Below are 25,733 nucleotides of genomic sequence, written 5' to 3'. Positions count from 1 at the left end.
TCCAGCGAGCGTCCAGGAACTCCTGTAACGGGCGCATCTGAAGCCTGCACAGGCGGATGAGATAAATGCAAGAAGACATCATTCCGAGGAGGGATTTGATGGACCTCACCCTGGCCGCGTTCGCAACCAGCATCCGCTGCACCTTGCCCAAGATGGCCCTCGTCCTTTCCTCCGACGGAGAGGCCAGAAGCGCCACTGTGTCGAGTTTCGCTCCCAGAAACAGTGCGTCTTGCGCGGGCACCAGGTGGGACTTGGCGTAGTTTATGGAGCATCCCAGGTCCGTGAGTAGTTGGACGGTCCTCGCCGTGTGCTCCGCGGCGAGCTCCCTTGTCTTTGCTCGGATGAGCCAGTCGTCCAGGTAGGGGTAGACGTGGATCCCCTCCAGGCGCAGCCGCGCCGCCACCGGTGCGAGGCACTTGGTGAACACCCTGGGTGCCGACCTCAATCCGAAGGGAAGGGCTCTGAACTGGTAGTGACGCCCTTGGACCACGAATCTGAGAAACTTTCGGTGTCGCTTTAGGATGGGGATATGGAAGTAAGCATCCTCCAAATCCAACGATGACAGGAAATCGCCCTCCTCCAGCTGACCCAGGACGTGCTGGAGGGTGACCATCCGGAATTTCTGTGCCTTGATGAATTTGTTCAGTCGTCGTAGGTCCAGGATGGGACGCCATCCTCCTGTCTTCTTCTTCACGAGGAAGTATCTTGAGTAAACTCCGGAGCACCGAAGCCTCTTTGGGACGAGCTCGATGGCGCCTTACTTGAGCATCGCCTTTACCTCCAAGAGAAGTTGAGGGACGTGATGTTCCTTCCTGGCCACGGGGGGGACGCGCGGGCACTTCTTTAGAAACTCGAGCGTGTGACCCTGGGCCAGGGCGTCCAGCACCCAACGGTCGGTGGAGATGGACTCCCACACGCTGACGAAGTTTGCCAGCCTGCCTCCAACCGGGATGCTTCGGTGGGGGCCCGACCCCACGGCCGGTTCAGTCCTGCTTCGACGAGTCTTTGCCGCCTTGTCCTCCCTGGCGACGACGGCGGGTCCGCCCGACTTGCCTCGTCCCCTGTAGGCTTCCTGTGACGACAAACGGGCCGCTTGAGGGTAGGTGGAATATCCGCCGCCGGAACCTTTGGAGGCACCCTGCTTGCCTCCGGTGCTCCGAAAGGGCGGACGTCGTTGGTGGAGAACACCAAGGGCCCGGGCCGTCTCCGTGTCCGTCTTGATGGCTTGTAGGGAATCGTCCACTGTTTTCCCAAACAGGTTGCTCCCGTCGAACGGCATGTCCAAGACTCTGGTCTGCACGTCCTGCCGGAAGTCTGTTGCCTTAAGCCATCCACGCCGTCTGAGGCACACGCCGTTGCCCAACTGGCGAAATCCGGTGTCAGCGATGTCCGTCGCTATCGTAATGGCGTGGTCCGACGCCACTTCTCCTTCCTGCAAGATCTCTAGGGCCTCCGCCCTCTTGTCGTCCGGTAGGAAGTCCAGCAGGGGGGCGATCGTGTACCACAACTCCCTGTCGTAGCGGGCTACGATAGCCAAGGCATTGGCAGCCTTAATCGTCGTCGCTGCCGATGAGATGACTCTGCGTCCCATCGTGTCCAGTTTCTTTCCCTCGCCGTCCGGGGGGGAGGTTGACGTAGAGGCCGAAGCCCCCCCCCCGCTTTCTTCCTGGCCGCCGCGGAGACGACCGTGTCCGGGGTCGGCTGTGCGCGAAGGCACAAGGGGGCCGCGTCCGGGACCCGGTACTTCTTCACGTACCGATCCCTTCTCGCAGGCATTGTGGATGGGTTCTTGAGGAGGGCGAGACCCTCATCCCAGATATCGTCCACTAGAGGTACAGCGAGGACCGTCTTTCTCTTGGTCTTGCGCCGTTGATAAAGGAAACCTTCCATCTTCTCTGGAAAAGCTCGGATGCCCTGGCGATCATGGCATGAAACGATCCAATCTCGTCGGGCGGGGAAGCCCGGGGAGGTGGTGACGACGGAAGATCCTTGTCGTAAACCTCGTTGTCTGTACCCGTCACGGCCGTGTCAGTCCCCGTATCATCCCCACGGGTCGTGGACGAGGAGGAGGGCTGAGCAGGGCGCGATGGTTGAAAAGGAGGTGGAGGATGAATCCTTCTTCTCTTAGGAAGAGGGCTCCCAGAAGGGCCTGGCTCCAGGTCCCCCGTCGGGAGCGGTTCCTCCGTTGGTGGTAATGACAATCTCGTCCTTATCTCCGAACATAAGGACTGTATAGCCAACAAAATGGCCGCCGAGTTGTCTTGCGGCACTGGTTGAGGGGATTCCGATGGGCGGTCAGGAGCCTCGTCGGCACCCTCGACGTTCTCGTCGTCTCCCACGTCGGGGTGCCTCCCGACGGGCTGGTCTTCTTCCACGCCAATGCCGTGGCTTAAGACTTCGATCAGCTCTTCTTCAGAGGTTGAGGCCGAATCCACGACGACCTCCTGCTCCTCCCTTTTCTTCTCTGTCGGAGGTTTCACGGGGGTCCTGTCGATGGGCTTGAAAGAGGACTCCTCCGCGGTGGCAGTGAGACTCTGGGCCCCGAGGTCGCCTCCACTGGTGTAGCCTCCACAGGCTGAGCCAGGGCCGCCACGACTGTCTCGATAGAGGCCTTGGCAGGGTGGATCAAGGCTTTCACCACCTTAGGTGCGCTCACCGCCTTCTCCTTGGGGGGAGGGTCACCGCCTCGCTCCCCCTCCGATGGGGCCTTCAAGCTCGACCGGGGTCTCTCCAGGAGCTTCGCCAGGTGCTCGGCCTTCCTCTTACCCGAGCCAGAGCGTTGGCTCGTGGTTGATGGCGCCGGGGAGGATGCGCCCTGCCTGGCAACCGTAGAGCCCGACCGTTCGGCGCTCCCAGTGCCAGCGGACTCGCGGTGCTTGGCCTTCTGTTAGAAGATCGCTCGGACGACTTCTTCTTTTTCTCGCCTGACGGGCTCTTCCCTTCCAGCCAGTTGGCGAGACGCAGATGGCGGTCCTTCATGGTCCGCTCCGACATATTGCCGCAAAACGTGCAAAAAAGTCCTTTCTCCACGTGCGTCTTGTCCTCATGCAGGCAGTAGAGGCAAAGGGAGTGTTCGTCCTCCTTAAAGACATTCTGAAGCTGGCATCCAGGGCAGACCCTGAACAGCTTTCTGGGCGTCGAGCTTCCCTTCTCCTGGGCCATGTCCGAGATGGGCCTGAGAAACTTCTGGAGTCCTCCAAAAGCGTGGCTCAACGAAATCTTCACCCTTGAGGGGAGTAGAAGAATCCGACACGGGTCCCCGTTGATCGGATTAAGAAACAGTGGAGCTTGAGGCTCTTTTGACCGAAAAAAGAGAGAATTTTCCTATGAAAAAGCCCGAAAACGCACTAAAGCTCGAGAGCAATAGCACGAGGATCCCAACACTTGAACGTGCGGTAAAAATCTGAAAATGGCTGCCAGAGGCCGGGCTTAGGGAGATGGCAGTCATTGGCTGTGGTCAGTAGATGCAGAGATCAGTGATTGGTTACTACTACGAAAGACAGATCAGAAACGAAACGGATACTGATTTTTCTTTACCGAGGATTCCCAGCCTGACGACGGGGAATATTCATGAGCATGTGAATCCATGCCAGACCCCATGCTGGAGAACTTCAAAACCAAATTCAAATCCCAAACCGGCACCTGGAAAAGGGACGGCGGAAACACATTAGTCAGTCCCTTTAAAAACTGCAAAATCGAAGCTATTTTAAAGTAAGAACACTCTTCAGACGAGCGCTTAAATATAGACAGCGCCGCCAGGTAACCCTTAATGGTACCCACTTGCAGGCCCTTGTGGGCCAAAGAAAGCAGAAAAGAAAACCATAGGAATGGAACATTGGAAAGGATCAACATTCTGTTTCCTGCACCAGTCGCAGACTTTACGCCAACAGCAACGTTACAGGGATTTTGTTGCTGGCCACCTGGCCGAAAGCAACACCTCTATCACATCATCCGGGAGGTCCCAATCCTTGCATCTCAACCTTTCAGATATCAAGCATGAAGGTTAAGAGTCCTGACCTCTGGATGGAGAACCTGACCCCCCTCCCTCAAGAGCAGATCCTCTTGGTAAGGAAGATGGCGTGGAGAGCAGATGGACAATTCGAGAAGGTCTGGGTACCACGCTCTCCTGGCCCAATCCGGAGCCACAAGAATAATGCGGGTCCCGAACCTCTGCAACACTTGAGGAATGACGGGGACTGGAGGAAACGCGTACAGCAGCGGGAATGACCAATCCATCACAAACGTGTCTCCTAAGGCTTCTCTTGCAGGAAATTCCCTACAGCAGAATCTCTTGTACTTCCGGTTGACACTGGTGGCGAAGAGATCCACTTGCGGGGATCTCCAAAGGGAAAAGATCTCCACAAGGACTTCCTGAGCCAACTCCCACTCGTGAGAGACTGTGCTCTGCCTGATCAGAGCGTCCGCCGCTGCGCTTTCGTCTCCGGCCAGATGAACTGCCGAGATCGAAAGACCTTTTTCGATGGCCCAGAACCAGAGCTGCATCGCCTCCCTGCACAACGGGAGCAACCCAGCCTCTCCTTTTTTGTTGAGGTAAAGCAAGGCCACTGTGTTGTCAGTCATGATCAAGACACTTTTCCCCCGTACAGTCGGCAGAAAAGTCTTCAGGGCAAGCCTGATGGCTCTCAGCGCTAACAGGTTCATGTGGAGTCTGGACTCCGACCGAGACCAACGACCGCAGACTGTCAGTCCGTTGGCATGAGCACCCCATCCTGTGAGGGAAGCATCCGTCACAATCGTCACCTCCGGCCATGGTTGCCAAAACGGTTCCCCCTTCAGCAGGTTCCTTTCGTCGGCCCACCACAGAAGATCCTGGGCGACCAAGAGTGGAATCTGCACGAGATCCGACATCTTGCCCGAGAACTGGGACCACTGAAGTTTGAGGGCCCATTGCAGGGATCTCATCCATAGTCTCGCCTCCGGTACCATAAAGATGCAGGATGCCATGAGGCCCAGCAACCTTAAGAAGTTGAAAGCCGGGAGACACTGGGCACTTTGAAACTTGTCCACCATATGCACAATGTGATGAGCCCTGACCCGGGGAAGCGAATACTTCCCCAGGGACGTGTCTAGCACAGCACTGATGTACTGGAGCTGTTGGGAAGGTGTCAAATGCGACTTCTTGAAATTCAGGGAGAAGCCCACCCTGTGGAGGGTGCAGCAGGTGAGACCGAGATGATCCAACACTAGCTCGGGAGAGCGCGCTCGGATCAGCCAGTCGTCCAGGTAGGGGTAGACGTGAATCCCCCTCGCCTGAGGTACGCTGCCACCACCACCATGAGCTTGGTGAAGACCCTCGGGCGGAGGTCAAACCGAATGGCAGGACCCGAAACTGAAAGTGCGAGTCGCCAGCCGCAAATCTCAGGTACTTCCTGTGCTTGGGATGAATCGGCACATGAAAGTACGTGTCCTTGAGGTCGAGAGACACCAACCAATCCTGAAGCGGAAGGGCCTGGAGGACCTGAGAAACAGTAACCATCTTGAACTTGTCCTTCTTTAGAAGTTTGTTCAACCAACGCAAGTCCATGATGGGTCTCAGTCCTCCGTCTTTCTTGGGAATCAAAAAATATGGGGAATACCATCCCTTGTTACTCTCCGCCACAGGCACCAGTTCTATGGCACCTTTTTCCAGCAGGGATAGGATTTCCTGCGCAAGGAGCGGATCTGGACGCTTCAAAGAGAGCTTCCCCGGTGGATTGTCATGAGGCCGCTGCAGGAAGGGAATGCAGTAGCCGTGGGCTATGGTATCCAGAACCCACGCAACTGAAGTAATGGCACGCCATTCTCCAAGATGCTGTGTTAGCCTGCCCCCAACCGGCGAACCATGGGACATGGCCTCATGACTGAGTTGTAGTGGCTGTGGCAGCGCCTGATGGCAAAGAAGCAACTGCCCGAGCGGCTTTGGCACCACGATTTCCCTGACCACCACGGGTACTTTTTCGCTGCCCCCTTTGACTGGCAGCCCCTCTCGCTCTACCAAAAGAGGACTAGTAGCGAAAGGAACCTCCCCTCCATTGATCTCACCTAGGACAAAAAGGCAGAGGTTGCCGTACCGCAGCGCTCAAAGACTTTGCTGCAGCTTTGGAGGTCTGCAACCTCTCAAGGCTCTCGTCAGCCTTGCTGCCAAACAAATGAACGCCGTCAAAGGGCATGTTCAGAAGACGGGATTGCACATCCGGGGCAAAACCCGACTTCCTCAACCACGCAAACCTGCATATCACGGTGCTCGCAGCTATGGACCGGCTGACACTATCTGCCCTGTTCAAACCAGACTGAAGGGATTCCCACATAGCATCCTTGCCATCTTGCATGAGGGCCAGAAAGCCATCCCTTTCTTCCCCCTCGGGAATATGCTCAGCCGCCAAAGACGCACAGTTCCAAAGAGTGTGTGTAAACTTTGCCAAGGCACAAGTGGAGTTGGCCGATTTCAACGCCATGCTCACAGCAGAAAATACCTTCCTCGCCCAACCATCGAAGGGCTTGTCATCCCTATCAGGAGGGATGGTAGGGTACGCAGCCTGCTTCGAGGAGGCCTTAGCCACCTGCACCACCAAACTCTACGGAGTAGGGTGCGACGATAAGTAGCAGGGGTCAATACTGGATGGGAGGTATTTTTTCAGGAACGACCTGTTAACTGCCGACAGAATCTCCGGAGCAGTCCAAGCCGCTGACACCCTCTTTTGCAAAGCCATGTGAAACGGCAACACCGGGTCAGTGGACGGACCCTGATCTAGGATATATCAGTCAAGTCATCCTGATCAAACTCCACTGGGGGTGGGTGGCAGACCACCCCAAGTACTCCGTCCCACTCGACATGAACCGCTGATAGGAAGACTCAGCATGCGCCCCCGGTTCAGGCCGGCTAAACTCTACCTCCGGAGAGGTGTCGAGGCCACTGGCGTCATGCAATGACTGAGAGTTCCTCCATCTGACTATGCCCAGACAAAAGGTCATCAGGGACGTCAGGATGCACAGGCAAGCCCATCTCCTGATCAGACAGTTCATCAACCTCCCAAATTTCTTGCAAAGGTTGGAAAAAATCCAATCTAGGAGGAGGAACAGACCTGGGCTCAAAAACAGGCCTCACAGACTTACTGCGAGCCTTCCTCAGAGGTTTCACAGCCCTTAGGGGTCGACCGAGGTGCCAACAACGTCGACGACTTCTTCGAGGGCGGATCCCCGAGAAAGTCCTTCGATGGACACGGCGCCGACGGCGTCGACGACTTCTTCGAGGGCGGAGCCTCGAGAGAGTCCTTCGACAGACACGGCACCGATGGCATTGATGCCTTCTTCGAAGGCTTCACAGATTTCAACGGTCTCGATGGTGTCAATGACCGGGACCTGGACCTGGCACGGCTATGGCGATCTCCCTTGTCTGATCGGGTCCTCGAAGGCTCACAATGATCGCGCCGACCTCCCGAACCCGAAGGCGTGCGAGTGGTGGACCGAGCCCGTTCCCTGCCGGCTTCTTTCGAAGGCGCAGACGGAACTGTGCCTTGCGACTGAAAAATCGCTAACATCTGCTGGCGGAATGAATCCCATTCGGCCGGCGACAAAGACTTGGTGGGACAAGTCAACCGTCTGGCGGAATCCTCCGACGGGGAAGGCGACCGGTGACAGCGCTTCCTAGAATGCCTCGAGGCAGAGGAATGGCGGGAACCACTCCTGGACCGAGACCCCCTGGATTTTTGCTGACGTGGAGAGTTGCCCCTCGAGTCATCGGTCGAAAGCACAGCGGACTTCGATTTACGGGGTTTGGCCACCGTACCTACCTTTAATTTCCCCTTACGCTCCCGCAAGGCCTTAGACGTCAGGGACTGGCAGTCCTCGCAGTCGTCGGTGGCGTGGCTTTCGCCGAGGCACCACAGGCAGATGTTTTGCAAGTCCGTGATGGACATTTTCAAACCGCAGTCCCAACATTTCTTAAAGCCCGACCTCGGGGTAGTAGAGGAAGATGAAGACATCGTTTGAACCGAAGAATCGAGCGCGCCGAGATTCCAAAACAAACACGTTTGCGGAAAAAACGGAACTGAGGCTACAGGCGTCGTACGTCCTACATATAACATCCGGTGACATCGACCCTCTACGGAGGCCCTCGAGGGACATCGGATCGACGCCATCGACACAGGACGCCCCCTTCCGAAAATGTTACGAAGCAGCACAGCTGTGGACCTTACCTGTCATAGATATGGAATACGTCGGAGGACACAATCCCTTCGAAACAACTATTTGTACATCAGTCAATGTACAGGTTGTGAGTCCAGAAAATACCCTCCCATAACATAAGCAATGTATTCTGTTGGCCGAAAACCAACCACCTCATATGTTCGGTATTATTAGTACAGACTCATAAGCACGACCAGAGTGCGTCCATTTTGATGGAATAGAATTCGCCATTTTGTCTAATTTTCGCTTCTTGCTTTCTGTTCAAACTGCTTTCCTGTAAGCTTATTGTATTCCGTTATTTCGTTGTTGCTCATGCATAGAGCAAGGCGACAAGATACGTGTTGAAACACAACGCAGGTGACCCAGACAGCAATGCCAGGTCTCCCCCCTCTCAAGTCCTTGGAAGTAAGCAACAAGGCATTTAATCACTATGCAGGTGCCAGCTAGTCTCGCTGATGCGGTGGAAATGGTAGAAATGAACAATTAATGGCTTGAATTATGCTCTCTTTTATGGCCCCCCCTTCACTGAGCCCTGTACGAGTTGACCCCCTAGCACACAAATAGAAACTAGAAGATAGTGAGGCCTGGAATGTATCTCTCCCCTGCACGCAGCTTGTTCGTAAGAATAGGAGCAGTGTGTTCCCTAAAACAAAGAATCATGTCTGTAAGTCCGCAAATTGCAAACTGTTGCTAAATGAATGTCTGAAAGTGTCATATTCATCATAATTGTCAATCATTGAATCCATTTTAAAGGAAATACATTATGGGCGGTATTGAATATGTCATTACTGATAGTGAGATTTTCATTTTGTATGTATGTAACTGTTGTAAAATGCTCGCTCGCTTGCGTCCCTCGGGGTCTGGAGACACACGTTGCGGGACGTGAGACCCAGTTGGCCAACTGAGACTATTTGCTTTGCAAGACACCCTAGCCTTTGGGAATTGAACCTTGTGTCTGGCGTATCAGTTTGTGTGTGGTGATTGTGCCTTGTTTCCATATGCAAGGGTCCCCTAGGGGCCCCATCAAAATGGCGCCCGAATAGGGACCCTCCCCCACTTGTTCCATCGTATATGTTGTAATATAAAGAAGGCGAGAGGAGAAAACAAAGCGACGAGACGGTCGAGCCGGGACCAAGAGGTGTTCGGTGCGCCCCTGTGAAAGTGATGAGATTCCTTTGCAGATCTGTACACAGCTGATCCCTGGTCAACGTGTCCGGCCAGAGAACAAGGAGGCGAGGGTCCCGAAACGAGGCAGACTGAGCCAAGATCCGCAGACACAACGATTTTTGGTTGCGTCAGTATGCGGACGAATTGCGTCTTGAAAGACGATTTGGTTGATCAGGTAAGTCGTGCCCCGATTCTAAATAACCCTGATATTGGTTGAGAGTTGGTTTTGCAAAATCAAACACCCGGGGTAAGGTTAATTAACCAAGGGTAAGGATAAAACATGCCTGGGGTATTGTCTTCCTGCCTAGTGGGATTTTTCCACTCTGGTAGACAATCTTTGGAAACTGGCCAGGTCGCGCCACCCATGGGGTCACCGGCATATGAGATGTATGTCAAGTATGGTGTAGGGGCGATAATGTTTTGTGAAATTTGGCATAGGCAAACCAGACACGAAGAAGATTTACAATGGCCAAAACACGGGAGTTATGAGATTGCGAGGATAGATTATTTGGAAAAAGTATTGCTGCGTAAAAAAGCACGCCCTGCGGCATTTGACTTCATTAGAGAATGGAGGAAGGAAGCTAGGCTTCGTTGGAAAAGCAGGGAGAAAAATGCGCGCAGGCACAGGTCAAGAACAGAGAGAATGAAGGACCAGGATGAAAAGGAGTGGGATGATAATTTAAGAAAGTCAGAGAGTTGTGGTCAGTTGAGAGTAGATAAAATATATCCTTAACAAGAACTGCATTAAATCAGATGAGCTAATAAATAAAATATTAACTGAGACAAGACAAGAGCGCCCAAAAAGAGAGGCTAAGAGGATTGCACCGGTGCCCATTGCTCAGCCCCCTTCAGTTGCCCAGCCCCTCCCTGATGCTCAGACCCCAGTGCAGCCGCAAATCATACACCCAACAGCTCCGCGGGCCGCAACTCCAGAGCCGTAGCAGCCACTCCCCGTTCCCATTGTTCCATCCGCACCTCTCTCTCAAGACATTCCTCTTCCCCCTCCGCCCATTGAACTTGAATTCACTGTAATAAGAGAAGACGATACAGGAAGAGAAGGGACGGCACAAAGTGAGTGCACTAGAGTAACCCTTAGTGCGGTCAGCAAGGAGAGGAAACGCGAATTGAAAGAACAGGCAGAGATGTATATAGACGGAAATGATGAAACATCAATGCTGGATTCGATGTATGATTTCAGGAAGAGTACTGAAAGACAGGTATTGTTGGGATGCATGGGAGAATATTTAATGGAGGGATGGAAGCAGTTAATTGGAATGGTACCGCTGCAGAAGTTGCGGGATTTGAATGCTTTGGCACGATGTAGAGGGAGAGATGTAGAGATAAAGGAACATGTGGATAGGCTTTTTGAATTTAAAAATGAACTTGATGATGCATAGGCTGAGATATTTGCCATGCCGGGGTATAGGAGCAAAGATATAAGAAGGGATAGGAAAGAGGCGATACCATATGTGCAGCAGCGATTTCTTCCGCCGTCCAAACAGGCGAGTGAAAAAATAAAAATATGTACACGGGAGGCGCTAAAATGGATTACAGATCCTAGTATTCCCACGATGGAAGTGCACAAAATATTTGATCAATAGACATTGCCAATGAAGAGAAAAGCACTGCAGCCGATGGTTGAATATTTGCAGGACAGAGATATGTTCATTTTTTATGTATTATGTTGATCTATGTCCAGAGCTTTGGCGTAAGGCGCTTTATAAATCAATAGAAATACAAATATAGAAAGTAAAAAAGCTAGCCCCCCCCCGAATTAATCGCAATATATAAAAGAGCAATAGAAAGCGGAACAGGAGAGACAGCCTTATCACTTGATTTGGCAATATTATTGCATATGAGGGAGGGAGGAGGAAAAGTAAGTGCAGTATTTCCGATGAGGGAAGTCCCACCTACTTTTGTGCCAAAAGAAGAGATTCCTGCAACAGCCGATCAACCAGCACAGGTAACGGAAGCGCATTATACAGCACAGTATGTACATGTCCCTTTCTCCAGACAAGAGGTGAATAATATAAAACAAACAATTCCCAATTTGAGGAAGAATCCGGCGTGATTCTATGAGGAAATAGAGTCCTATTTGAGATCGTCCATTTTTACTATGAATGATATAGACCTAATATTTCCAGTAATTGTGCCAGCAGACATATGGAAGCAAATAAGAAAAGTAAATGATGAGGATGCCTACGATGACACATGGGAGAATCTAGAAATAGAGGATAAGGATAGAAAAGCAGGCGAGAAACCATCGCCAAATATGGCAGCGTTACCAGGACGAATAATACAAAAATTGAAGAAGATAGTGCCAGAGAAAAGAATTGTATGGGACAAATTAACTGCATGTGTTCAAGGCAAAGATGAGTTATCCACAGATTATTTTAATAGATTTGAGGAAGTGTTTACAGATTTTAGTGGACAGGATGTAAGCACGGAGGCAGGTAAAAGACTATTTGTTGATAAGTATGTGAGAGGGTTAATAACTCCAATTCAAAACCTAATAATGACATCAGAAAGTGCAATCATTGAGTGAAGTATTGCATATTGCCCAGTATTATGAAAATAGGGTGAATACAGAGAAAGAGAAAGAGGCAAAGGATAGGGTGAATTTGAAAATGAGGGTGTTACTTCAGCAGGTGGCAGGACACAATAGAGGAAGAGGAAATACACAAGGAAGGAGTAAGTCTAACATGCATGGAGGGCCTCTGGGATTAAATCAGTGTGCATATTGTAGAGAAGAGGGTCATTGGCGAGCGCAATGTCCACACTTGCAAAATAGGAATGGGTATGGTCAGAGAAGACCGCACAGGGGACACCCGGGAACAAATGGACAGAGTAGGAATAATAATATGCAGCAACACCAGAATAATCAAGGAAATGGCACTCAGAGTCAGAGCCAAGATCAGAGTCAGGTTCCTTATAACCAAAATCAAAGTGAGCGAAATAAAGGCAGGAGTGGAAACATTTTTGACACACAACCCAATACATATTATTGTGGCAATTATACATCAGATGATGTGTTGTTTCCTCAATAGGACAGCCCAAGACAGGGGTCGGAACCAGTGTCTTTTTCCGTGAATCAAAAAGGACCCTAAGTAGAAATGAAAGTTGGGAATAGAGAGCAAAGCTTTCTCGTAGACACAGGTGCGCAAAAGTGCTCAATAGACCATCAATTGGTTCCGGAAATACCACTGTCAGGGCAAAGAAATATTTCAGTAGGGTTCGCAGGTACGCCAGTAATCAATCCAGTGTCCCAATCAGTACCAGTAACATTAGATCCATTTACTGAATATTGTCCATTTCTCTTAACAGAAAATTGTGGGAAGAATCTTTTAGGATTACATTTATTGAAAAAACTGAGTGCAGTTATCCATTGCACTCCTGATGGAGTGTTCTTGACAATTTCACCACAGAATATACCAGGGTCCGAATTTTTGTCCAAACCTTTGGCTGGGGAGTTGAGTGAAGTACCAACTTGCATATGGGCGATGAATGACAATGATGTGGGATGCTTGAACATAGAGCCAGTACAAATTGTTTTGAGGGAGGGAGTAACATTGCCACGTAGTCCTCAATACAAGATTTCAATGGAGGGAGAAAAAGCATTGAAAAGTATTGTTTCAGATTTGGTAAAACTGAAGGTGATTGAAGAGATTACAGGCAGCACATGTAACAGCCCCATTCTCCCAGTGTATAAGAAAGGAGGTAATGAGATACCGTACCGTTTCATAATTGATTTACGCGCATTGAATAAAGTGGTTGATCCTCAATTCCCATTGGTCCCAGATGTCACCACGATCTTGACAATGATACCCGCCTCGGCAACATATTTTAGCGTGATAGACCTTAAGAACGCATTTTTCAGCATCACAGTACATAAAGATAGCAGATACTTGTTTGCTTTCACATTAGGAGGGCGGTCCTTTACATTCACGCGCATACCACAAGGCTATACAGAGAGGTCGAGTATTTATAGCAGGGCATTGAAAGAACAGTTAGATATGTTAGAACTACCAGCAGGTTGTGTGTTGTTACAATATATAGATGATTTATTAATTGCTGCGGATACAGAGGAGATTTGTAAAGAAAGTACTGTTTTGTTATTGTCACACTTAGCAGCGCATGGCCATAAAGCGAGTTTGAAGAAATTCCAGTATTGTCGAAAGGACTTGGCTTATTTGAGCTACCTACTTTCGAGAGCGGGGAGAAGACTGACACCAGAAAGAATAGAAAGTATCTCTGGTATGCCTATTCCAAAAACACAGAAAGGAGTCAGAGCCATAATAGGCATGGCGTCTTATTGCCGGCAGTGGATAGTGAACTTTGCAATGATTGTAAAACCAATGGTGGCATTGACAAAAAAGGATGCTGTGATGCCTTTGCAATGGAATGAAGAATGCCAGAGAGCATTTGATTTGCTCAAAACTGCATTGTGCTCCGCTCCAGTTTTGGGCACTCTAAACTATGAAAACATTTTCAGATTGTTTGTGCATGAGAATGAAGGCTGCGCGTTGGCTGTCTTAACGCAGGAACAAGGTGGAAGAAATAGACCATGCTGTTACTTTTCTTCCGCGCTGGACCCTGTGGCATGCGCTCTACCACGTTGTTTGCGAGCTGTTGCAGCAGCTGCTGCGTCAGTGAAACAAACTGAAGGAATGGTGTCGGGGCACACCTTCATTTTAATGGTGCCACATGCCATAGACGTTCTATTGAATAGAACGCAGACGCAACACCTCACATCCGCTAGATTGACTAGATATGAAATTGTCCTATTTGCGCCACACATCCAAATTATGAGGTGTAGCACTTTGAATCCTGCAGAATTAACGCCACTGCCCAGAGAAGAATTAGGTGAGAATGAATCGCCTCCCCATGATTGTTTAATGGTTACTGAGGAAGAAACGAAAGGAAGAATTGATTTAACAGACACCCCACAGAAAGAGCCAGATGAAGAACTGTTTTGTGACGGCTCCTGCTTCAAATTACCTGATGGCACATCAACTGCTGCGTATGCTATTACGACACAAAAAAGTAGAGAGTAAAAGTATCCCCTACAACTCCGCACAAGCCGCGGAGATAATAGCGTTAACCAGAGCATGGGAAATTTCTGAAAATCTGAGTGTAAACATATATACTAACAGCCAATACGCCTTTGGGGTGGTACATAACTTTGGCCGACTCTGGGCTGAGAGGGGTTTCTTGACATCACATGGAACCAGGATTCCACATGTCCATTTGATTGTACAATTGCTGTCTGCACTTACGTGTCCAAAGCGCCTAGCAATAGTGAAATGCGAGGCGCATAAAAAAGTAACATGTAAAGTGGGAGAGGGGAACGCATTTGCAGACAGGATTGCGAAACAAACTGCCACTGATTTGAATACCAAGATGTTAACAGTACAATCAGAAGAAGTGCCTTGCATGATAGAGAATGGGATTGCCACTGTCAAAGAAATGCAGGCAGCAGAAACTGCTGATGAAATACAAGAATGGGCTCCTATGTAACAGCGATGGTCACAATGGCCCACAGTCCCACACACATTTGTGCAAAAAAGATAGTTCAGCACTTAGCTAAAGTATGGCAGAACACACACAAAGAAAAATGAATAAAGAGTGGTACAGAATTGCATAACGTGTCTGCAACACAATGTTGGAAAAGGAACAGCGACTCCAACAGGTAGTTTTGGCCCCCCCTCTATGCCATGCGAGGTAATCCATTTTGATTTCATAGAAATGGAAAGGTGTCAGAACTTGAAGTACGTTCTAGTGGTTGTGTGTGCGTTCAGTAAGTGGGTGGAAGCATATCCATTGAAGGACTGTACTGCCATGAGCACTGCAAAAGTGATGTTAAAGGAGTACTTTTCACGGTTTGGCTTGCCCCGGGTCATATGGTCAGACAATGGCACGCATTTTGTGGGCGCAGTGGTATTACAGATTTGCGCAGGTCTCCAGATTGAGAAACAATTTCATTGCGCCAGACATCCCATGAGTGCCGGTCTTATTGAGTGCCAAAACGGCATACTGAAAGCCAAAATTAGCAAAATCTGTGCAGGGAATAAATTACGTTGGACAGATGCATTCTCCCTAGCGTTATTGTGCATGCGCACATCTGTGCAGGCAAGGACTGGGCTCTCTCCGTACGAAATTGTAATGTGGAGGCCTCCGAATGTTTGGTGTGCGCCACAGCTGAGACGATTGAGTGAAATCGAGTACCCTGTGCTTAGTACATATTGTAACCTGTTAATACAGAAATTGCGTTAGATTCATCAGCAGGTGCAGGAGGCTCTTCCCATCAGATACACTGGTCTGGGTCATTCTCTGCTACCAGGCGACGGGATCCTGGTGAAGAACTTTGAGAGAAAATCATCGCTTGCACCCAGGTGGCGTGGACCCTACCAAGTCCTTTTAGCAACACAAACTGCAGTCCGTGTGGATGAGAGAAAGGTGTGGATACATGCCACGCATACAAAGAAAGTCCCATCGCCATTGAAAGAACTGCCTGATCCAGATGACCAAAGAGAGACAGCTGCCCCAGAAACAAAAGAAATTGTTGTCAGCTCTTTGCCACAAAATCTGTCTGATCCTGAAACAAAGCCTGGAAAGATTGCTATAAAGGAGAGAGGGCAAAGAGTGCCCCAACGTAGTCCAGCAGGACCTGCATCACTGCTGGCTGACACGAAGCCTGTATTATCACTTAGGTGCCCATCATCTTTCGTTGCGCCGCAGGCTGGCACTGAGCCTGAGTCCGGAAATGCACCTGCACTATTCATTGATCACACAGTACCAGGAGCAAGGCGGTATAATTTCCGGCCTCGAAAGAAGGAGTGATCAAATCTTCGTTTTATTGATCTTTGTTGCCTCGGTTTCCCATCACGGATGAAGTGGGAACCGGAGGCCTAGGGGAGAGAGGCGTGGGAGTTGTGCAAATCCGACAGCTCAGGAACGCTACTCCCCGGTGCTATCTTTGAAAATCCATGTGTAAATCACTCCTCACAGACAAGAGGGGCTCATATGGTACGAAGGCAATTGATAACTGCTCTGGAGTTCTTTGAGCAATGTGCAGATGCACGATAATCTTGCCCAACGTATAGCAATCCAGGCTGCTGAGAACTGGCAAAACACTTTGTTGACATTCCTGAACTTATTAACATTCGAACAAGTGCGACGGTAAGAGATATTCACGACGAACATTGTTGGAGAAGGACCACGAGAGAAAAATGCCTGCACCAGCTTTTGCGCCCTCCTGACCGATGCTGATAATGAGTTAACTATAGAGACTGTAGGGTTACAGAAAAAACATTGCCGAACAAATTGTATGCTGATCCTAACAATAGTCATGTGCGTTATGAGTATATTAGCACCAATAATGACAGTATTGGTATTATGGTATTTAGAAGAAATACACCCATTAGAAGTGTTCTTGCCAATTAGAAATATTTCCGCCACTGAAAGCCCGGTGTTAGGCAGAAACCCGTGCAATTCCCTTAGGGACCACTGCAAAAAGTTAGCAGCAAACCCAATTGGTAGCAGTCTGTACCACCCAGATTTACCTGGTAGCTGTGGCTGAGCAGTCAGACTTCTCTCAAGAAGAGTTAGGCAGTATACAGAGTATACACAATAGGGCTAGAAATACAGTAGCACAAGCAAACACTGACCAGAGCTTTGGTATAAAAGTATATAATTATTTATTTAAAAACACACTTGTAAAAATACAATGGCACTAATATGTCAAGCAAGTTCAAACACAGTCACTAGAAATATATATACACCCCCCTAATTAATTATTTGACAAGTCTAGGTTAGTACACCACTTATTTAGCAAAACAGAGGTGAGCGCGTAACCATAGATGGCACTCCAATAATTATTTAAAAAGGGAGAGAAAAGGCAGAAATAGGAAAACACACAATACCAAAACTTTTAAAGAACCACAGCAAGTCAAGAAAGGCAGGGTCTACTGAAGAGCAAAAAGTTCAGAGGCCAGGCCCACTCTTGGAGAGAGCAAGGCGGAATGTGCCCAAGATCACAGTGGAAATGCACTAAAAGTCTTTGCAGGAAAGTCAAAAAGAGGTTGGATCACGTTAGAAAGGTAATGTTAACGGGTCTGAGGTCACCCCAGGATAGAGAGTCAAGTATTTACGGGACACCTTGAACAGTCTGTTGCAAGGGAGACCAGACGGGACACAGTACCTGAAATGGTGAGAAAGCTCCAGCGGGGGCAGCTGTTCCTGGCAGCGGGTGCAAGTCGGTGCTTCGTCCAGGGGAAGAGAAGATCTCGACGTGGAGGAGAACTGGAGGTCGTTGCACTGCCAGGGAAGAAACCAGCCGCAGAGTTTCCCGGTTAAAAGGTACTACCCTTTTATTCGCGGTAGTGGTGAAGCGTGGATATCCGGCCGCCACGATGCTTGGCACGGGCGATTCGACCACGAGACGGTCCAGGAAGGCAAAAAAAGGCGAACTGGTTGGTCCCACCAGCTCAAAGGGAAGAAAACTCTCCTGGAAGAAGATCTTCTCTGTCGTCGGGAAAGTGGTGAGTTTCGTACAGCAGGGCTCCACCGGTGGTGTCTTCGTTGTAGATGGCTCAGCTTCTCCCCTCTTCGGATTCTTTAGGTCCTGTGACGGCTTCTGAAGTTCCAGTCCCCAAAGCCCTGCTTTTATGCAGCAAAACACCATTCACCAGCCTAGCTGTCAATCAAACATGCGGAGTGGTGAGCCGGGCGGCTCATTACTGGGCCAATCACACAAGAGTGCGACTTGAGTTGCCGAGGCAACTCAGTCCAGACTGCCTATTCCCCCCTCCCACACATCCTGTAGACCCAGACAGAGTGGCACCACTTTTGGAGGCTTCTGTGCAGAAGACCGCCAAAAGTGGAACAAAGGGCTCGACTTGGGTTGGAGTTACAGAGGCGAACACAAACGTCATTTTAAAACCGAGTCCTGGCAAAAAGACCCAACCGGGGAATAAAGATTAAATAAATAACATAGCAGTATCTTTAACATTGCAACAAAAAAGTGGTGCGTTTAAAATGAATGGGAAAATCCCATAGGAAATATTCCGCTGGAATATTTTGCGTGGTAACCACTACCACCAGCCAGAAACTCGACAAGGGGGGACTGGACAGCGCCCCCTAGAAAAACAGAACCAGGGGCAATCGAATTACCCCTACTTCCACAATATGATGGTTTGTGCTGGTTCTGTTCACAATTTAAGACTAGTAAAGTCAATGGTGACTTTACATGCCCTGGGGGACAGTAGTCAGTCCCAGGGTATGGAGTCTATGTTTGGGGGCCAGTATGACACCCCTGTGTTACTGCACTGAGGGTGCTGTGTAACACACTTCCCAAAAACACATGAAGCCCTATGGAGTAAAAGACCCCATAGCCCATAAAACACATTACAAAGTCAAAGGACATTCTCAAATCATGCTTAAGAGTGGGAGAAAAAGAATCTCACTCTTAGCAGGAGAAAACATTAAACCCCAAAAATCCAGCAAAGCTGCTGGGGGACTCACTAGGTTTGGGAAATTAGCCTTAACAGAGAATTCTCCCTAACACCCGGTCCATGTAATTACTTATACTTTGTCCCCAATGGAAGAGAGACACAGGGAAGGATATGGAAATAATACATTACTGCTGATAATGACCATGACACACTCAATTCTGAGAAAAAACAATTGTTGGGTGTGTGCTCACTTACAACAGCATGGTGGTAAGGGAATAGGTTGGTATGTGCAGCCACTGCCATTGAGTTCTGCATGTTACGCGTCCTTAAGTGCATTGTATTATGGGAAATGGAACAAGAGTGAAACTGGTCAATTAGATAAAACAAACATTGATGAATTCGAGGAGATAATTATGAAACCTGTAGGTTGTTCTATATTTCATAAAACACGACTGATAACACCAGTAGTTATGCCCAAGATAGATTGTATGTGCCATATAAATCATCTGTAATCACGTTTCATATGAACCTAGAAGGAAATAAAGATACAGTCCCCCCCCTCCTATACAGTAAACTACAGTCCACGCTCTGTTCCCTTTTGCTTGAAGAAGAAGGGCTCCTATGCAGTAGGGACATTCACTAGATGTATGAATATAGCGTTCCTCGACAGAGAGGAAGAACCAGTGTATGTAGGTGACCCTGTTTATTTTATATGTGGAGAAAAAGTTTATCCCTGGTTACCTGGAAACTGGGGAGGTACTTGTTATTTGGGGATTCTGTTTCCAGGGGTGTTTCTTTCAAAAACAGCAGACATAGCCAAACTATCCAGATCAAGGCCACGGCGAGATGAGGAAGGAGGATTGATTGCGGAAGACATAGCAAAATCATTTATACCATTTTGGGGCCAAGCAATAAACTCCTATAACATAAGACAACTGTCCAGAATATTAGAGAAAACAATAAAGGGGACAACAGATATATTATACAAGATGACGTTGGAGGAAAAAGGGATTAGATTGATGACACTTCAAAATAGGATGGCTTTTGACATAATTTTGGCTGATCGTGGGGGAGTTTGTAAATTCGTGGGATCATCATGTTGCATATTTGTAAGTGACTCCTCCCATACGATTTTTGAAGCGATAAAAAAGTTGCACGTTTTGAACTCCGACCTCCACCCCCCAGAAGGTAGTTGGGAATTAAACAAACTCCAGGTTCTGGGAAATATTACGCTCATGGGGATGGAAATTAGTTGCAATCCTAGTAGCAGTGCTCGGAATATGTATAACCTGTTGTTGTTGCATACACTGTTTACCAATAATTTGCACTGAAATAAGTGAGGAGTGCGTAAGAAATGAACACAGTGAAAGAATTCATGTCAATCAATATTGATGATAATAATGATGAGAATGGTAGTATGCAAAGTTCGGAATCAGATACTTGGTCAGAAGAGGATGCAATGTATGGATGAGGCGTTTGGCTTACGGCCAAGAGGAGGGTTTGTGAGTCCAGAAAATACCCTCCCATAACATAAGCAATGTATTCTGTTGGCCGAAAACCAACCACCTCATATGTTCGGTATTATTAGTACAGACTCATAAGCATGACCAGAGTGCGTCCATTTTGATGGAATAGACTTCGCCATTTTGTCTAATTTTCGCTTCTTACTTTCTTTGTTCAAACTGCTTTGCTGTAAGCTTATTCTATTCCGTTATTTCGTTGTTGCTCATGCATAGAGCAAGGCCACAAGATACGTGTTGAAACACAAAGCAGGCAACCCAGACAGCAATGCCCCGTCTCAAGTCCTTGGAAGTAAGCAACAAGGCATTTAATCACTATGCAGGTGCCAGCTAGTCTCGCTGATGCGGTAGAAATGGTAGAAATTAACAATTAATGGCTTGAATTATGCTCTCTTTTATGCCCCCCCCCCTTCACTGAGCCCTGGAGAGCGAGTTGACCCCTAGCACACAAATAGAAATTAGAAGATAGCGAGGCCTGGAATGTGTCTCTCCCCTGCACGCAGCTTGTTCGTAAGAACAGGAGCAGTGTGTTCCCTAAAACAAAGAATCATGTCTGCAAGTCTGCAAATTGTTGCTAAATGAGTGTCACATTCGTCATAATTGTCAATTATCAAATCCATTTTAAAGGAAATACGTTATGGGCGGTATTGAATATGTAATTACTGATAGTGAGATGTTTGTTTTGTATATATGTAACTGTTGTAAAATGCTCGCTCTCTTGCGTCCCTCTGGGTCTGGAGACACACGTTGCGGGACGCGAGACCCAGTTGGCCAACTGAGACTATTTGCTTTGCAATAAACCCTAGCTTTTGGGAATTGAACCTCGTGTCTGGCGTATCAGTTAGTGTGTGGTGATTGTGCTTTGTTTCCATACGCGAGGGTCCCCTAGGGGCCCCATCAAGGTTATTGGGACTTAATCGTTCTTTGTAGAGGGACTTTACCACTTTCGGCCAATGCTGAGACTTGGGATTTCAGACAATGTCGGGGTTATACAAAAGTCGACATGTTATCCTCTAGCCTAGATTGACAATGCACATCACGGATCATGAGAACAAAGCAGAAACACATGTCTGGGGTTTGGTACTCTAGTGTAGTGAAGAAATGCCTGCTGGACTGTCCTTGTGGGCAGTGCTAGGCTGATATGCAATGGATATTTCTCCTCTAAAAGCACAGAGAGATAAATCGTGAAAGAAATACCATAAGGGAGCAGCAAATTGCTGGTTCCAAAAAAGATATTAGGGAAATAGCACACTTGAGGAAATCAGAAAAGAAAGTGAACAGGAACAGAAGAAGTCGACTGTGAGTGAACGCCAAAAACTTACCACTGAGCCCTATAGGTGCGGAGGAGACTGTAGAGCGTAATGAGCTTGACCATCTGAAGAAAACTCTACGATTTACTATCGATAACTCAAGGAAGCATGTAAAATTGACAAAAACTAAAGTACAGTCTAGGGAGACAGTGCAAGGCTGGTCTTGGATGGTGGGAGCCCTTGCAGCCAATAAGAAGCAGTAGAATCAGAAGAAGACAATGGGAGGAGACTTACCTCTGCCTCGTGGAACACATGTGGTTTCAAGCATTTTTACTCAGGAGAAGATAAATGCCTGGGACAATATGAAATCCTATGCCTCCAGGAAACATGGTTAAGGAATAAGCCACTACGTGAGAACTACGAAGTTTATATGAAACCGGATACGAAAGGGGAAAGGGGAAGACCTTATGCTGGGCTCATAACTTTGGTTAAAATCGACGCTGGCTTAATGGTCCTGGAATATCGAATTCCTAACCCCTTCGTACACATTCTTGATAGTAAACAGCTTGAGACGAAAGAATTAAAACTATTGCTAATAAACACATATTGGAGTGAAAATATGCTACAAATAGAGACCTACTTGAAAGATATAATGAGTCAGCTGGACATAGCAATGTTAAAAGAAAAATCAATTAATTGTGATCTGCAGTTACCTAAACATTAAATTACTAACAAAAACAGGGAAGCCGATAACTGTATCGGAACTGAGGGGGAGGCCCCTACGATGGATAAATGAAATGGAAATCAGGGATATGAGGATGTTAAATGGTCAAATGAATGGGGACCTGGAAGGAGCTGACACCTGGTCCAGGGGTACAAGCCGAGCATGCCTTGACTACTGCTTTGTGTCTGAAAAACTACTACAATGGATCCGTTTTTATTTTTCCGAGGTACAAAAGCAAAAAGCAAGCAACCATGATTTGCTGAGGATTGAAACGGTAATACCCCTAGAATCTCCAAAGACCCAGAAAATCAACCCCGTGGAAGTCTCTTGGGGGATGAATAAACTGCGGATCAAGCGGAAAGAACTACCAAAACTTGCAAGGAAATATGAAAAACAGATGTTGGAAAACCCGGAGGATGTGGAATATGGGTGGCTCTTAAAAGAATTTGAAATTAAAGGAAGTGTGAATACGAAACTAAGTATAGAAAGGAAGCATGCCTATGATGAGACCTTGGTGAAAAAAAGAAAAAAGTATAGAGCAGAACTTAGAACACTGCATGCATCCGAATGCTCGGATAAGCAGGAAAAAATCTGAATATGTATATAAAGATATACGAATTGTCTCAGAGCTACCCGAGAGAATCGAGCTTAATGTGATGCAGAAAAGATGCTAGCTGCAGTGTACACAAACAGTAGAAACATATGGTACATTATAAACAACGGAAATGATTTCCAGGCAGCTACCACTGTAACACAAGTGTCGGAAGAGCGTTGGATAGAGCATTACACTACTCTATTCAAAAAGTAAAGTACAACGAAATGTGATGAGCCTACTAATGATCAAAGTGTTTGGAAATTGGACTTTGATCAAGCAGAGATACTAAGAATGATCACAAATCTCAGCTCATCAAGGGCAGCCGGACCAGACGGCATCTCAAACCTAGCCTTGAAGACAAATGAGGAGAGCTGGAGTAATATGATAACCATAGTAATTAGACAAATACTAAGAACCAAGACCCTACCGGAGTCATGGAATAAAGCCTTAATAGTTCCTATCTATAAAAAAGGAGATCAGGGAAACCCCTGCAACTATCGACCGATAGCCCTCTTGGACTCAATAGGAAAACTATTTGCCTCATTATTATTAAGAGATCTGAAATGATGGGCAAAGTTGGCAGAGATATTACACCCAAGACAGACAGCGTTTTTTTCTGGAGTAGGTACAACATTAAACCTCCTCATTTTGAATTTGTTAAAACAAAGTGCGCTGGTGACGAATACCAAAGTCCACCTTGGATTTATAGACTTAGAACAAGCATTCGACGGGGTCTGCCGAGAACGCTTGTGGACAAAACTAAAGCTGTGGAAGTGTCCCAAGGATTTAATAGAGGCTAAACAATCACTCCATTTGAACACAACGATCCAGGTGCGCCTCACAAGAGAAGGCTTTCACTCAAGAAAGATCCATACATACAGCGGTATGAAGCAAGGATGTGCACTGGCTTCTTTCCTGTTTGTACTGTACATGGCAGATATGTATGAATCACAAAAAAACATTCCAGCATTCCCGCCAAAAATGAATGAGGGGGTAATCCCTGGGATATTACATGGAGACGATCTGGTCTTTATAGACCAGACGGAAATTGGTCTGCAAAGAAGGCTGGACGCCTTCAAAGGTTTCTTAGACGATAATGAGATGAAGGCAAACAATAAGAAATCAAAGATTATGAAAATGAAGTCAGTGCAAGGAAAAAAAAAAGGAAGAAAGCCTTTGATTGGTCTATTAATGGCCAAAAGTTGGAGAAGGTAGACTCTATAATATACCTTGGAGTCGTGATTAATAAAAATATCAACGAACAAGGACACTATACGTTGAGCAGGTATAAACTTACAAAACTGACTAACCAGGGGAGAGCCCTTCACAACCGTTATGGAAGGTTTTCAATGATTCCAATCCTGACCTTCTATAAGTAGAAGGTTGTGGCGGTTCTGACATATGGGTCTGAGTCATTATTGAACCTGTCTTGGATGATCTGGGGAGACTGCAAGAGTTACTTCTGGAGAAAGATGTTGAGACTAACTAATCACCTACCAGGGTACATGATAAGATACGAACTAAGACTACAATCATTGACATCAATAACCATGTGGAAAACCATTGCCCTCTATGGCAAATGTGTAACAACTTCCTAAACGGTGCCCTTCGAGATCTTGAATAATCAGAGAGTGCTGAAAGATAAATATCTTAAACACTGGGTCAATCGATGTAATTAATTTCTGTTGACAAAAGACATTGAGACATAATTGGTATTAAAAAATCCTACAAAAGCAAAGAAGATCTTGCAGGAAAAGGATTGGATAGAATCCTTGGAGCTAGTGTATAACAATAAATATCACCAAAACATCACCTGGGAATCAAAGAAATATCCAACCACTGAACTATTTAAAAAGATTTCCATCACTGCATTATCGAGATCTGCCTATGAGATGCAGAATTAACATACTACGAACAAAAGAGGTCTTGTTACTAAGAAAACAGATTAATCCTCAAGAAGCGACATGTCATTTCTGTAAAGACAAGGAGGAAATAGAAACAATAAAGCAGCTTGTATTAAACTGCCCAGGATTGATTGAAAGCAGAGCACATTTTTGGGGCGAATATGCGAAACTGCATGACTCGATGACTGAAGAAGGATGGTGGGAGGGACTGATAAATGCTGAAAAACTTGGAATAACGATTGTAGCCCTGAAGTTGGTGGAGTCAGCTTTAAAGGACTAAGTTGCAGTACTTGAACTATTTATATAGTCTATCTAGCCTGTATGGACAGAATAGCACTTTTTAGTGCTAAATGGAGTAATGCTAAAGGTTTAAAATGTAATAACCAATAAAACAAAAAAAAGAAAAAGAAAAAAAAATCCTGACTGGAAACCATCCAGAGACGGAGCCATCCATTAGAAAAGGTATTTGGCATGGTTTGTTCTCACCACAAGGGGCTCTGAATTTTATTTTTGGCACATGTCGATAGATGCTCTGTTAACATCATCATTGCTGTCTAGAAAGTGTCCTCGTGGTCACATAGCTATCACTCCCACAGAACAGGGCATCCAAGTGGTTTGGAAATGTAGGTCTTCTCAGGGGCCTTTGTAAGGTCTAGGGCCCAAGCAGAGCTCCTGTGGGGCATGGAGGGTTCACTGAAGTGGCTGACTAATCCGGGCCTTTGTCTGGCATTGCAGTTGCTTTGCAAAGCCCTCAAAGAAGAATCTTAGTGCTACATAAAGCACACAAACATTCCTCCAACTTGGAGGAGAATGTAACATTGTAAATAAACCTTGTACTTCATCCTCTCTTATCTTGAAAATAAAATGGCATTTTGTGTATGAAAAATTATAAAAAGCCAAATCAAAGGCGTTGAATCATCAGTTAATATATTTTCCA

At 47.3% G+C, this 25,733-nt stretch overlaps 1 protein-coding gene across 5 annotated transcripts in view; it reads right to left on the bottom strand.

Annotated features, from left to right (window-relative positions):
- Window positions 1-25,733, bottom strand: part of LOC138510528 (zinc finger protein 25-like) — an 887,940-nt gene that overhangs the window by 354,748 nt on the left and 507,459 nt on the right. The gene's annotated exons all lie outside the window — the stretch shown is intronic.

Source organism: Ambystoma mexicanum, chromosome 6p, assembly GCF_040938575.1.
Source record: "Ambystoma mexicanum isolate Mex_15411 chromosome 6p, UKY_AmexF1_1, whole genome shotgun sequence".
Classification (NCBI taxonomy): domain Eukaryota; kingdom Metazoa; phylum Chordata; class Amphibia; order Caudata; family Ambystomatidae; genus Ambystoma; species Ambystoma mexicanum.
This window is presented reverse-complemented; position numbering and strand designations above follow the sequence as displayed.